This window comes from Rutidosis leptorrhynchoides, chromosome 5 (assembly GCF_046630445.1).
Source record: "Rutidosis leptorrhynchoides isolate AG116_Rl617_1_P2 chromosome 5, CSIRO_AGI_Rlap_v1, whole genome shotgun sequence".
In the NCBI taxonomy this organism is placed as follows: domain Eukaryota; kingdom Viridiplantae; phylum Streptophyta; class Magnoliopsida; order Asterales; family Asteraceae; genus Rutidosis; species Rutidosis leptorrhynchoides.
This window is the reverse complement of record NC_092337.1, coordinates 70,910,275-70,924,635: the sequence shown is the minus strand read 5'-3', so window position 1 is coordinate 70,924,635 and position 14,361 is coordinate 70,910,275.

The window sequence follows — 14,361 nt, the reverse complement described above, 5'->3', positions numbered from 1 at the left end:
TATTATAAAGGGGGGTTTTTACAGTTTAATGACCGGTTTGTCGATTTTTAAAACTTTAGTAGCAGTTAAAACCTAATGTAAAAATATATAAAAATAAATACAACTTAATTTAAAACGTAGATTAAATAATGATAATGAAATTGCGATAAATGAAATTGCGATAAAATAAAATTACGATAATTAAAAAGTACGATAATGAAAAGTGCAATTAAATATAATAACAATAAATAAAAGTGCAATAATTAGAAGTGCAATTAAATATGAAAATAAAGGAATTATGCTTATTTAAACTTCCGTAATCATGATGTTTGACGTGTTGATTTTAGTTTATTCCCATGGGTTAATTGTCCTTTGTCCTGGATTATTTAATATGTCCGTCTGGTTTTTGTCCATAACAGTCCATCAGTGATAAATATAAAGTGCGAGTGTCCTCGTCAAATTATCCTTATACCCGAAGTCAAATATTCCAACTAATTGGGGACTTAAACTGTAACAAGGTCTTAATACTTTGTTTAATAATTACACCAGGATATCGACTGCGTGTAACCCAAGGTTTTAATACTTTGTTAACAATTATGCCAAGTGTCCTTGTACATAATTTCACCCTTGTTTTAATAAGTCTATTAACTATTAATCCAATCCCGTGTCCGGTTAAATGAACGATTATTCATACATATAAATATCCCGCACATCGTGTCCGATTGAGTGTATATGGTTATTTATAGGTACGTCCAATTGTAAATCTTTATATTAAAATTAACAAACTATCATTTAGTTAAACAAATATAAAGCCCATTAATAGCCCATAGTCTAATTTCCACAAGTGTCGTTCTTTTGTCCAAACCCCAATTATGGTACGAAGCCCAATTACCCAATTTTAGTATTTTAGCCCAACATCATGATTACTTCGGTATTAAATAAGCATAATAATAACTTAGCTACGAGACATTAATGTAAAAAGGTTGAACATAACTTACAATGATTAAAAATAGCGTAGCGTTACACGGACAGAATTTCGACTTACACCCTTACAATATTCGCTAACATACCCTTATTATTGGAAATTAAAATTAAAATTAAAATTATAATATATATATATATATATATATATATATATATATATATATATATATATATATATATATATATATTACGTATGAATGAAGAAGAAAAAGATGTCTTAAATGATGCTCCAAACTGCGAATTTTATAGGCCTGTAAACTGGAAAAGAGGCTCATGCGATCGCATGAGTTTTGCTCCTTCAGCTCATGCGATCGCATGGCCAGCTGGGGAGGCTCACATGTTGTTGTTTTCTTCTGCCGACGGTTTATATAATATAATATAATATATAAATTAATTTTAAGAATTAATTATATATTATATTATATTCATGTGCATAGTTGACTTGTAATTTTTAGTCCGTTGCGTCGAGCGTTGAGAGTTGACTCTGGTCCCGGTTCCGGATTTTTGAACGTCCTTGCGTACAATTTAATATCTTGTACTTTGCGTTTCGCGTCTTGTACTCTTGTAATTTTGAGACGTTTCTTATCAATAATTGGAACCTCTTTGATTGTACTTTGTACTTTTGAGCTTTTTGGTCATTTGCGTCTTCAATTCGTCGAATCTGTCTTTTGTCTTCACCTTTTGTTACTTAAACGAATATTACTTGTAAATAGAACAATTGCAACTAAAAGCTTGTCTTTCTTGAGGGATAATGCTATGAAATATATGTTCGTTTTTAGCATTATCAGTCTGCAATGGTCGAAGGTCAATTGAATATATGAACACAGTTCAAAGTTTTTGAAACTTCACATTACAGACTTTGCTTATCGTGTCGATTATAGATTAAGACTAAAGTTTAAAATTGGTCGGAAATTCCCGGGTCATCACAGCGAAGAGGCTGTGAATATCTTCGATCATTTGCAATTCAGAGTGCTAAGTCGGGCATCCAGTGGAAAGATCCATGTGCTTCTGGATGAGAGTCAGTAGTGCTCGTTGATTTGCTGAGAACGGAAGTGCAGATCTGGCTAAGGCGTTGTAGACCTTAGAGTAAATGATCTTCTAATCTCAACAAAATCTTGTGTCGAAAATAGTACGAACCACTGAATTGTGCTCTCATTGCCTTTCTTCATGGTAGATATGATCGTGAAGAGTATTGATAACGTCTTGAATGCACCCTTCTAAGAATTCAACATTATCTTCTTCTCTCTGTAGATAGAGGTTGTATTCATCTTCGACAACCTTGATCCATTCCTTTAAGCGTAGTGCAAAATCAATTGTTGATTTACGGATGGCTTCGAGAATATCTTCAAATTCATCGGCATCATTGATGAAGGTTATCATGTTGGCGTGACTAGATATGACCGGAATCTGATCTGAAGAAGAGTCCGGCTCCTCCTGATCTGGTTCGGGTGGAGAATATGAATCATCCAGATGTCTTCATGTTGCTCTTCCGCATCATCATCGGTATAGTTTTCTTCTGTGGATTCTTCTGATGAACGGGTGTCTTCAGTATTCTGGTGCTTTATTTCAACACTCGCAGGGTCTATCTTTATATCTTTATCCTCAGCCTTAGTAGTTTTCTTCTTGAAACAAATAATTAAACCGTGATCCTCCGTCTCTAGCCTCATTAATTCTTTGTGACGTTCCAAGCTTAGAGAGGGTATTATCACAGTTTCTTTTACGTCTCCCATTTCCTCTTCTTTCTCAGATTCTTCTTCTTCCTCTATTTCTTCGATGGGATCCCCTTCTTCCATTTCTAGGTCATCAGCAGACTGTGATTTGACACCCATCTCGATATCATCGGCTGATGGTGGAGACTCATCATCGAAAGTGATCCGTCCGGTGGAAATAACAAACATCTCTGCCTATCCAGAAAGATTGACAGGTCGGTCAATTTTGAAGGTAACGCACTCCCCATGTGATCACAAGATCTAGGTTTGATTGTACACATCAATGACTGTCCTATCCGTGTTCATGAAAGGTCTTCCTAACACTATCGGCATGTGAAGGTCTTCCTTAATGTCCATTACTACGAAATCTGTAGGATACAAGAATTTGTCGACTTTCACCAAGACGTTCTCAACTATGCCCTTAGGATATCGAATTGTGTGATAGGCAAGTTAGATTGTCATTTTATTTGGTGACAACTCTCCTAACTATAATCTCTTGCAAAGAGAGTAGGGGATTAGGTTGTTACTTGCTCCTAAATCTGCTAGCGCATGAATGGTTCCAAATTGGTAGATCGAATACGGGAAAATGAATCGGCCCGTATCTCCTAGCTTTTATGGTAGAGAGTTTCTGAGTAATGCCGAGCATTCTTCACTCAGTGAAATTTTGTTGGAATCTGGTATCCTTTCCTTGGTAGAGAGAAGCCTTCGAATGTATCTCTTCTGGTTGGGAACCTTGGACATGGTGTCCAGGAATCTTCCATCGAGTTTGTAGGTATTAAGCTTGGATGGTTCTTCCTGTAACCTTCTAGGATAAGGTACATGATAGTGCTCCAAATGAACATATATTTAGTCGCAATATCATCCCAATATGTAAAGTTTTTAGTTGCAATTGTTCTAATTCCAAGTAATATTCGTTTAAATAAATAAGTGCGAAGACTGAAGACACAAATGAAGATTTGAAGACGCAAATGACCAAAAAGCTCAAATGTACAAGATACAATCCAAGTGGTTCAATTTATTGATGAGAAACGTCTAAAAATTACAAGAGTACAAGCCGCGGAACGCAAAGTACAAGTTATCTAAATGTACGAAAGGACGTTCGAAAATCCGGAAACGAGACATAAACCGAGCGCACGAGGCAACGGACCTAAAGTTACAAGTCAACTATGCACAAGAATATAATATAATATATAGAATTATATAAAATTATATATATTATATTATATAATAAATAAATCAAGAGCCGCCCACCTTTAATTGAAGGTTGTATGCTGGACAGGCTGGCCATGCGATCGCATGGCCAGGAAGGGGGAATTTCATGCGATCGCATGGCCTCAGGAGGCTGGCCACATCTATAAATTGGAATGTTTTCTGGACGAAATACACACACTCTTTTCATTCCTTCTTCTGTAAACATAAATATATTTATATTATAATTTTAATATAAGTTAATTTTAATAATAAAGTTATGGTTTAGTTGGGTTATTGTAAGAAATGTTTTACGGGTTTTAAGTCGAAACTCTGTCCGGGTAACGCTACGCAATAAATAATCACTGTAAGCTATGTACTTCCTTTTTAAATTAATGTCTTGTAACTAAGTTATTATTATGCTTATTTGAGATGAAGTAATTGTGATGTTAGGCTAAATATTAAGATGGGGTTATTGGATTTTGTACCATAATTCGGGTTTGGACAAAAGACCGACACTTGTGAACATTAGACTATTGACTATTAATAGGTAGGGGGTATTGTCTAATTGAATGATAACTCATTGGAACCTGTCGAACCTATCTTCAAATTAGTTAATCTAATAATTATTAAATTTGTTACAAATGTCCTATTTTGTGACGTTTATACGACATCGTTTACAATCATTTAATTAATCAATTGGATTGGATAATTGATTATTCATTTTGGCCAAGTGGATAAATTAATATATCATGGACTAATTAAAATAGGGGTGGATTACATACTAGGATAATTGGTGTAATTGTTAACAAAGTATTAAAATCTTGAATTATACGCAGTCGATAACCTGGTGTAATCATTAAACAAAGTATTAAAACCTTGTTATAGTTCGAATCCCTAATTAGTTAGAATATTTGACTTCGGGAATAAGGTTAATTTGTCGAGCATTTTATAATTATAACCGATGAACTATTATGGACAAAAACCAGATAGGTTTCAAATAAATCCAGGACAAAGGACAATTAACCCATAGTAATGAATTAAAATCAAAACGTCAAACATCATGAATACGGAAGTTTAAATAAGCATAATACTTTTATTTCATATTTCATCGTACCTTTATTTAATGTCATTTTAATTACTGCAATTTACTTCATCGCAATTTAAATTCTGTCATTTATATTATCGTCATTTATCTTTACGCTTAAAATATAAAATCGACAAACCGGTCATTAAACGGTAAAAACCCCCTTTTATAATAATATTACTATATATAATTATATATATATTATATAAATATAGTTGTTAAAAATATAGTACGTAATCGCTAGCTCCCGGTGGAACGAACCGGCCTTACTAAAAACTACACTACTCTACGATTAGGTACACTGCCTATAAGTGTTGTAGCAAGGTTTAGGTATATCCATTCTATAAATAATTAAAACTTGTGTAATTTGTATCGTATTTCGTTTTAAAAATAATAGTATTTCGTACACCTCCGCTCGCACATCAAGTTTTTCGCACCGCTGCCGGAGACGCCGAAGCAAAACGCTATATTTTATTATTACTATATTTTTATAAAAATATATTATTTTCTTATTTCGTAAAAATATTTTTGTATAAGTGTTAAAATAAAATAATATATATATATATATATATATATATATATATATATATATATATATATATATATATATATATATATAAGTTATAATTTTAATATTTAGTTTATAAAAAGTATTTTTATTTTAAGTTTTAAAAAAAATATAAGTTTATTTTTATAAATTTTCTTTATACTATTATTTGTATAATTAAAATCAAAAATCAAATAAAAATTAAAATAAAAGTAATCGGGCTTAAACACTGTAGCAGCCCAAATTGTGATCTGAACTTTTGGGCCATGCGACCGCATGGACGTTTAACCCTCAACTCAGGCGATCGCATGAGCTGAGGTGACAGTTCTGGAACATCTGACGTACGAATTAGGGTTACGGTTATATAATAATTATAATTAATTAGGGTTTATTTGTTTAATATTTAGTTTCTAGTTTTAAATTAATTTTGTATTTTTAAGTTTTAATTAGTTTTATTAAGTATATAAATTAATACTTTTATAAACTAATAATATAAAATAATATTCTTATATAAAATTTTATTTTTATCATTTTAGAATATATCTTTTTATAATTTATATCTTTTTATTATTTAGTTCGTAGTTTTAAATCGTATCGTTCATCATATAGTTTTAAGTTTAGTTTTGCCGTAGTTAAGTTTATATTTTTTAGTCTTTGTCGTAAAATCCCTTAAGTGCTTTTTCTTTAGATTAAAATTTAGGCGCCTTAGAAATTTGTAACGCCGTTTATAAATTTTAGTGCCTTTTTAAGTTATTGCCGTTTTGGATTTAGAATTCCTTTAAGCTTTAATACCTTTAGTTTCTACTTTTAGTTTTAAGTTTTTCAACGCTTTACTTTCTTATTATTATTTTTCGACTTTTTGTTTTTCGACGTTTGTTTTTCGATCTCTTATTTTTCGGCGCGCTTTTTCTTTTTCATTTCTACACTCTAGTTTTTAGGACATAGATTTTTATTTTCTTTAAATTTTGACGGAAAAATTATTTTAAGCGATTAAATTGATAGACATTCAAAATTTTCTGCTTCGTAGTAATAGTTGGATTTGTTAGTGGCTGAGTTGTGGATTTTTCGACTTAAAGGATCCTGGCTCCCCGCTGCATCTTTTGGCTATTCGAAACTTGGGCAAAAGCAGAAAAGTCTATTAATTTGATAACTTATATAATTTCTAATAGGATATTCAGTGAATGCACCGAGCAAAACGTTCAACACCTTTCATATGTTCACCACCTGTAACTCGATCAAGACATCTAGCCAATATTGTCGCCGTTGATTTTTCTTTAGAATCATCATCTAGTCGAACAAGTACTCCAACTTAAATTTCCGATAATCCATTTTTTGAACCCGGTCTCAAAATTGAGAGCCCGGAGGATATTCAAGGACAATTCCAAGATCCTGAACCACTAATCATTCCTCCTGAACCACAAATCGTTAAATCAGAATCCTCTAGTGATTCATATTCAACAAATTCAATTATGGAAATAACGAAACCTCTAAGTATGGAAGATCGAATGAGAGCCACACGCACGGGCCAAGGTCACGCCATTATTAAGCCAGATGTTAATGCGCCAGATTATGAAATCAAAGGACAAATCCTACACATGGTAACTAATCAATGCCAATATAGTGGTACGCCAAAAGAAGATCCAAACGAACATCTTCGAACCTTTAATAGGATCTATACTCTATTCAAAATTAGAGAAGTTGAGGATGAACAGATCTATCTCATGTGGTTTCCCTGGACTTTAAAGGGAGAAGCCAAAGATTGGTTAGAATCGTTACCTGAAGGAGCGATTGATACATGAGATGTTTTAGTTCAAAAATTTCTTAAAAGATTCTTTCCAGCATCTAAAGCCGTAAGACTTCAAGGAGAAATTGTTACGTTCACGCAAAAGCCAAATGAAATATTATATGAGGCGTGGACAAGATTCGGAAAGTTATTGAGAGGATGTCCTCAACACGGTTTAGACACTTATCAAATAGTACAAATATTCTACCAAGGTGTCGACATTGCTACACGAAAAGACATCGATACAGCAGCTGGTGGTTTCATTATGAAGAAAACTGCTACCGAAGCTCACAAAATTATTGATAACACAGCCTCCCACTCACATGAGTGGCACCAGGAAAAAGATATCTTTCGTTCATCTAAAGTGGCTAGTGCCGATTCTAGCCATAACTTTGATTCCGTTTCCGTAAAAATAGATGCTTTCGAAAGACGAATGGAAAAGATGACTAAAGATATTCACGCAATATGAATCAGTTGTGAGCAATGCGGTGGACCACACTTAACAAAAGATTGTCACATTGAGCAAACGATGGAACAACGTGAGAATGTTTCCTACATAAACCAAAGGCCGGGAAATAATTATCAAAATAATTATCAACCGCCAAGGCCAAACTTTAATCGAAATCAAAACATTCTTTACAATCCAAATGGACCCAACAATAACTCATATAACCAACATGGTCTGAATAACCAACCAACTCAAAACAACACTTTCCGAATAACCAACCAACTCAAAACAACACTTTCAATCAACAAAGACCTAGCTTATATAAACCACCACAACAAACCGAAGAGAAAAAGCCAAATCTGGAAGAAATGATGGCAAAGCTAATGGAATCTCAAACCCAAACGAATGAGAGGTTTGATCAGTCATTAAGAACTCAAAAAGCTTCCATTTTGAATCTAGAAAAATACGTAGGTACTCTTGCTAGCATGATGAGTGAGAGGGAACAAGAAAAGCTACCGAGTAATACTGAAGTAAATCCTAGGAATGAAAATGTTAATATGGTGTCAACAAATTCTGAAAAACCATCATCAGAAGATGGGAAGGTTTTAGATGTGAGTAACAATGAAGAAGTTACAACACCACCACTACCCGAGTATGTAAAGCCAGTGGTGGCACTATACAGACCACCCATCCCGTTTCCAAGAAAAAGAGTTGAGTATGAGCAAGTAATAGGTAATAAAGTTTGTGATACCTCTGGAAAGAAGAAGAAGAATAAGAAAGTGCAAGAAACAATAACCGTAGAAGTAAACCCGGTGAAGACAATTCCACCAAAACTTCCACAAAGGTTGGGTGATCCGGGTGAATTTATTGTTCCTTGTCTACTTAGTGATTGTGTCGTGTATGATGCACTAGCAGATTTAGGTGCGAGTATAAGTGTTATGCCTCTTTCATTATATAAGAGATTAGGAGTATGTGAGTTAAGTCCAACGGAAATGAGTGTTCGACTCTTTGATCAAACTATTAAACACCCAGTTGGAATTGCTGACAACCTACCCGTTCAAGTAGGTAATTTAACCTTTTTAGTCGAATTTATTATCATTGACATAGAAGAGGACTCAAACATTCCTCTAATTTTAGGTCGACCATTCTTAGCGTCCACCGGAGCGTTATTTGATGTAAGAAAGGGTAGAATGACACTTAGTGATGGTTACAAATCGGTCACCTTTGTGATTCGAAAGTCTAAATCTCCACCAACCAAAACCATTGAACCAATAAAGATAATTGGTAAGAACCATGTTGTTTTACCAACTCCAGCGGTAGTGCTTAATAAAACGCCTAAGTGTGGGGAAGATGAAGTAACACCTAATGATGACTTGATAACAAAGAACCCCGTTGTTGATACGAAATTAAATGATCTAGTTATTAATAGTTCAATGAAGAAACTTATTAAACGGATTCGCGATGCTAGAACTAAGGGGAACTTTAAGTTATGTAACCGGTTAGTATCCAATCTATCGCCTAAAGAAAAGGCGAAACTAGTTGAATTTATGGATATTATATAGGAATCCGACCAATGGCTTAAAGCAAAAGTCACAGATATGCAAGTTGATTATGGTCCAAAAGAAATTGATGATGAAGTTAATCACAATTTCGACACCACAGCTACTTAAGTGTGGGGAGATTCAAATGTTCTAAGAAAAAAGATGCTATCTAGAGTTAGTTGTTCTGTTCTCGTGTAGTTCCGAGAATGGAATCTGATTGGTCTTTTCCACTAGCAGACACTAAAGAACTAGTTTTCTCCCTCCATTCTGAATTTTTGTTTTGTAGGTTTTGTATGAAATTAATATGCATTTTAAATTTAAGTTTTGTGTGAATTTAAAAACAAATTTTACTTTATTTCATTAAGTTTAAAAAAAATGATTTCTAAAATTCGTCGTAAGTTAAAGACTAGGTCGTAGAACCGAAATTGCTTTACCCGAGGGCGGGGCGAAAATTTTATTATCATTATTTTAATATTATTGATCTAAAGTATGCCAAAAAAATTAAAAAAACCCGAAAATCTTTGCTTTTAAAACACTCGCTTTAAAACGACAAATTTTAATTATTCATTTAAATTGTTTTAATAAATAAAGGTTTTATAAAAAAATATATATATTATATATATGTTTGTAGTTTATCATATGTACAAAACAGGGTAAAACAGCGCACTTTCAAAGACTGACATTAAGTTCAGCAAAAGCTACTAATTTTGACGACAAGACGTAAAATATCAAATGTGATATAAAACAATATGTTTGCAAACTCGTTATTTTTAATCATTTTTCTACGCTAATCACCCTCATGAATTTTAATTTTTACTGATTTCTTGCAAATGAGGGCATTGCAAGATCTCAAGTGTGGAGAAGGGTTATAAATTCTCTCGGGTTTATACTTGGTTTAATTGCCAAATTTTGTGAAAATTTGAAAAATTTTCAACTAAATGAATTCAAAATCATGTTTATACATATTTATGAATGATGAAACTAGATGATAATACCGAAATTATTGTTACCTCGGAAAGGACATAAATTGAGAAACAACCCAAGATGCTTGAATTCATTTAAAATGGAATAGAAGAGAATAAAAAGGCAAAGAAAAGAATAAATAAAAGCTAAGTGTGGGAAGAATTTACCAAGTTCTTTAAAACATATATCACATATTTGTACAAGATTATTGTAGGTACTTTTGTTTTGGACGATACTAATTAGTTTTACCCGATTTACTGTAATATATTTGAAAGAAAGATGGATCTACACGATGAATCAATTCCATCATCAAAAGGAAGTAAAGTCTTCCGAAAAAGACACGCGCTCTTGATTTAGGTCAGGAAGTTGTCATCCAGACCAGCTGTAGGTTGACGAAAAATATAGAAAAGTCATCTCTAAAATCAGCAGGAAATCCACGGACCTCAACATCAAACAGGGTCGCCATGTGGTCAGACTTATCCTAACCATGAGAGGATCTGTCTGGTAAAATGGGGAGGGCGCCATGAAAATTAGCTTGATAAGACAAATGAATCAGACCCCCAGAAAGGATAATCTCCTTAAAAATTAAAAATCAGCTTTTAAGTCTGATATTACTCAATCCTTGAGATTGACCTTAAAGATTGAAAATTACAAACTCATGGAATTCAATGATATCTAAACTCGAGCTTGAACGAGAAAATATTTTGATCAAAATTAAAACCGATTTGTTTTCTGAAAACCTATTTTCAATGCGTTCATTACCATTGAACGTAAAATCCTAAGAATTCACCGGAATTCATTAGGTCACCTGAACCAAATCGGGTGTCAACCGTAAGAACGGTGGTTGCATAGCATGGTCAAAGACAGGACCTTGTGTCAGACCGAAAAATTATAGGGTGATCTTTGCTATTTCTCCTACAAAGGATAGTAATTACATCCAACACGTTGTGGACCAAGAACATTTGCATGTCATTAGACATTGCCATAATAGTTGCTTGTTCATCGCTTTCCTTTACAACCGGATGGTAGTTTACCGAAAGGTAATATACGGAGCAAGTATACTGGACGTGTGCTTTCCTAATACAAGGTTGGCAAGTGGGTGACACAAAACCGCAAGTTTTGAGCTAAAATTTTAAAATCTGAAACCCACAAAACCCACAAAAACATTTTGCAAACACCGGTGAAGGGTTATTCCGGAAAACTTATCTAGGGTAAAAGCTAGAATTTTCAAAAGATCAAATGTTTTCATAAAGATCCAATTTCCTTAAAGGATCTAAATTTTCATAGTCATGTGGGAGTGTAAACCATATTGTTACTATCATTGTTTATACCGCCGTATCAAAATCACTGATGTATAAAGTGTGAGAATAAAAATGTGATTCGTGTGATTTTATTTCAAGTTCTGTATTGCTTGAGGACAAGCAACGCTCAAGTGTGGGGATATTTGATAGTGCTCCAAATGAACATATATTTAGTCGCAATATCATCCCAATATGTAAAGTTTTTAGTTGCAAATGTTCTAATTCCAAGTAATATTCGTTTAAATAAATAAGTGCGAAGACTGAAGACGCAAATGAAGATTTGAAGACGCAAATGACCAAAAAGCTCAAATGTACAAGATACAATCCAAGTGGTTCAATTTATTGATGAGAAACATCTAAAAATTACAAGAGTACAAGCCGCGGAACGCAAAGTACAAGTTATCTAAATGTACGAAAGGACGTTCGAAAATTCGGAACCGAGACATAAACCGAGCATCAATGCATGAGGCAACGAACCTAAAGTTACAAGTCAACTATGCACAAGAATATAATATAATAGATATATAATTATATAAAATTATATATATTATATTATATAATAAATAAATCAAGAGCCGCCCATGTTTAATTGAAGGTTGTACGCTGGACAGGCTGGCCATGCAATTGCATAGCCAGGAAGGGGGAATTTCATGCGATCGCATGGCCTCAGGAGGTTGGCCACATCTATAAATTGGAACATTTTCTGGCCGAAATACACACACTCTTTTCATTCCTTCTTCTGTAAACATAAATATATTTATATTATAATTTTAATATAAGTTAATTTTAATAATAAAGTTATGGTTTAGTTGGGTTATTGTAAGAAATGTTTTACGAGTTTTAAGTTGAAACTCTGTCCAGGTAACGCTACGCGATAAATAATCACTGTAAGCTACGTTCTTCCTTTTTAAATTAATGTCTCGTAACTAAGTTATTTTTATGCTTATTTGAGCCGAAGTAATTGTGATGTTGGGCTAAATATTAAGATGGGGTTATTGGATTTTGTATCATAATTCGGGTTTGGACAAAAGACCGACACTTGTGAACATTGGACTATTGACTATTAATAGGTAGGGGGTATTGTCTAATTGAATGACAACTCATTGGAACCTGTCGAACCTATCTTCAAATTAGTTAATCTAATAATTATTAAATTTATTACGAATGTCCTATTTTGTGACGTTTATACGACATCGTTTACAATCATTTAATTAATCAATTGGATTGGGAAATTGATTATTCATTTTGGCCAAGTGGATAAATTAATATATCATGGACTAATTAAAACAGGGGTGGATTACATACACGGATAATTGGTGTAATTGTTAATAAAGTATTAAAACCTTGGATTATATGAAGTCGATAACCTGGTGTAATCATTAAACAAAGTATTAAAACCTTGTTATAGTTCGAATCCCTAATTAGTTGGAATATTTGACTTCGGGAATAAGGTTAATTTGTCGAGCATTTTATAATTATGACCGATGAACTATTATGGACAAAAACCAGATAGGTTTCAAATAAATTCAGGACAAAGGACAATTAACCCAGAGTAATGAATTAAAATCAAAACGTCAAACATCATGATTACGGAAGTTTAAATAAGTATAATACTTTTATTTCATATTTCATCGTACCTTTATTTATTGTCATTTTAATTACTGCAATTTACTTCATCGCAATTTAAATTCTATCATTTATATTATCTTCATTTATCTTTAAGCTTAAAATATAAAATCGACAAACCGATCATTAAACGGTAAAAACCCCCTTTTATAATAATATTACTATATATAATTATATATATATATATATATATATATATATATATATATATATATATATATATATATATATATATATATATATATATGTATATATATTATATAAATATAGTTGTTAAAAATATAGTACGTAATCGCTAGCTCCCTGTGGAACGAACCGGCCTTACTAAAAACTACACTACTCTACGATTAGGTACACTGCCTATAAGTGTTGTAGTAAGGTTTAGGTATATCCATTCTATAAATAATTAAAACTTGTGTAATTTGTATCGTATTTCGTATTAAAAATAATAGTATTTCGTACACCTCCGGTCGCACATCAGTACACGAACTGGAGTTTGAGCGGGTAGCTTCTGAGTATGTGTCGATTTGTTCTTGAGCATGGTTGACCTTCTCCGTGGTTCTTCCCTTGCAATTATGGAGTCCATTTGCTTAGCTTCCTCTATGTGGGGATTTTGGATAGTATTGCTAGGTAATCATCCTTGTGGTCGGGTTTCAAGGCGTTATGATAACTGTCCGAGCTGCGTTTCTAGACTTTTGAGTAGAGCCAATTGATTTCGCATTAGTATCTATGTCTGGTCTTGTCTAGCTACAGTTCTCTGATTTAGCTGTTGTTGTCCTTGAATGACCTGAGTTAACTGATCATCAGTCCCAAGAGTAGGGTTGGTTACTTTCGTAATTTGGGTGATTGGGAAATTTTCCTCATCTGGTGGACCAGTGAGTGGAAGTGGTTGATCATAGGTCAATTGATATTGTTGAGGTGGATAAAGTGGGTAACGATAGTGAAAAGGCTGGTTTTTTCTTTGAAATTGGTTAACCTTAGGTTGTTGATTGAATCCGGGATTTGATTGACGAGCTGGGTATTGAACGTAACAGATAGAACCGTCAGGATTTTCGTACTCAACTTGATATTCTTCAGTGGGTTGCGGGTTGGTACAATTAACACAGGCCTGAACCTGGTTAACTTGCTGTGGTTGCGTCTTCAATTCTTCGAGTTGTTTGGCAAGAGATTCCACCTTATCCGTAAAGGATTTGATGGCCTTCGTT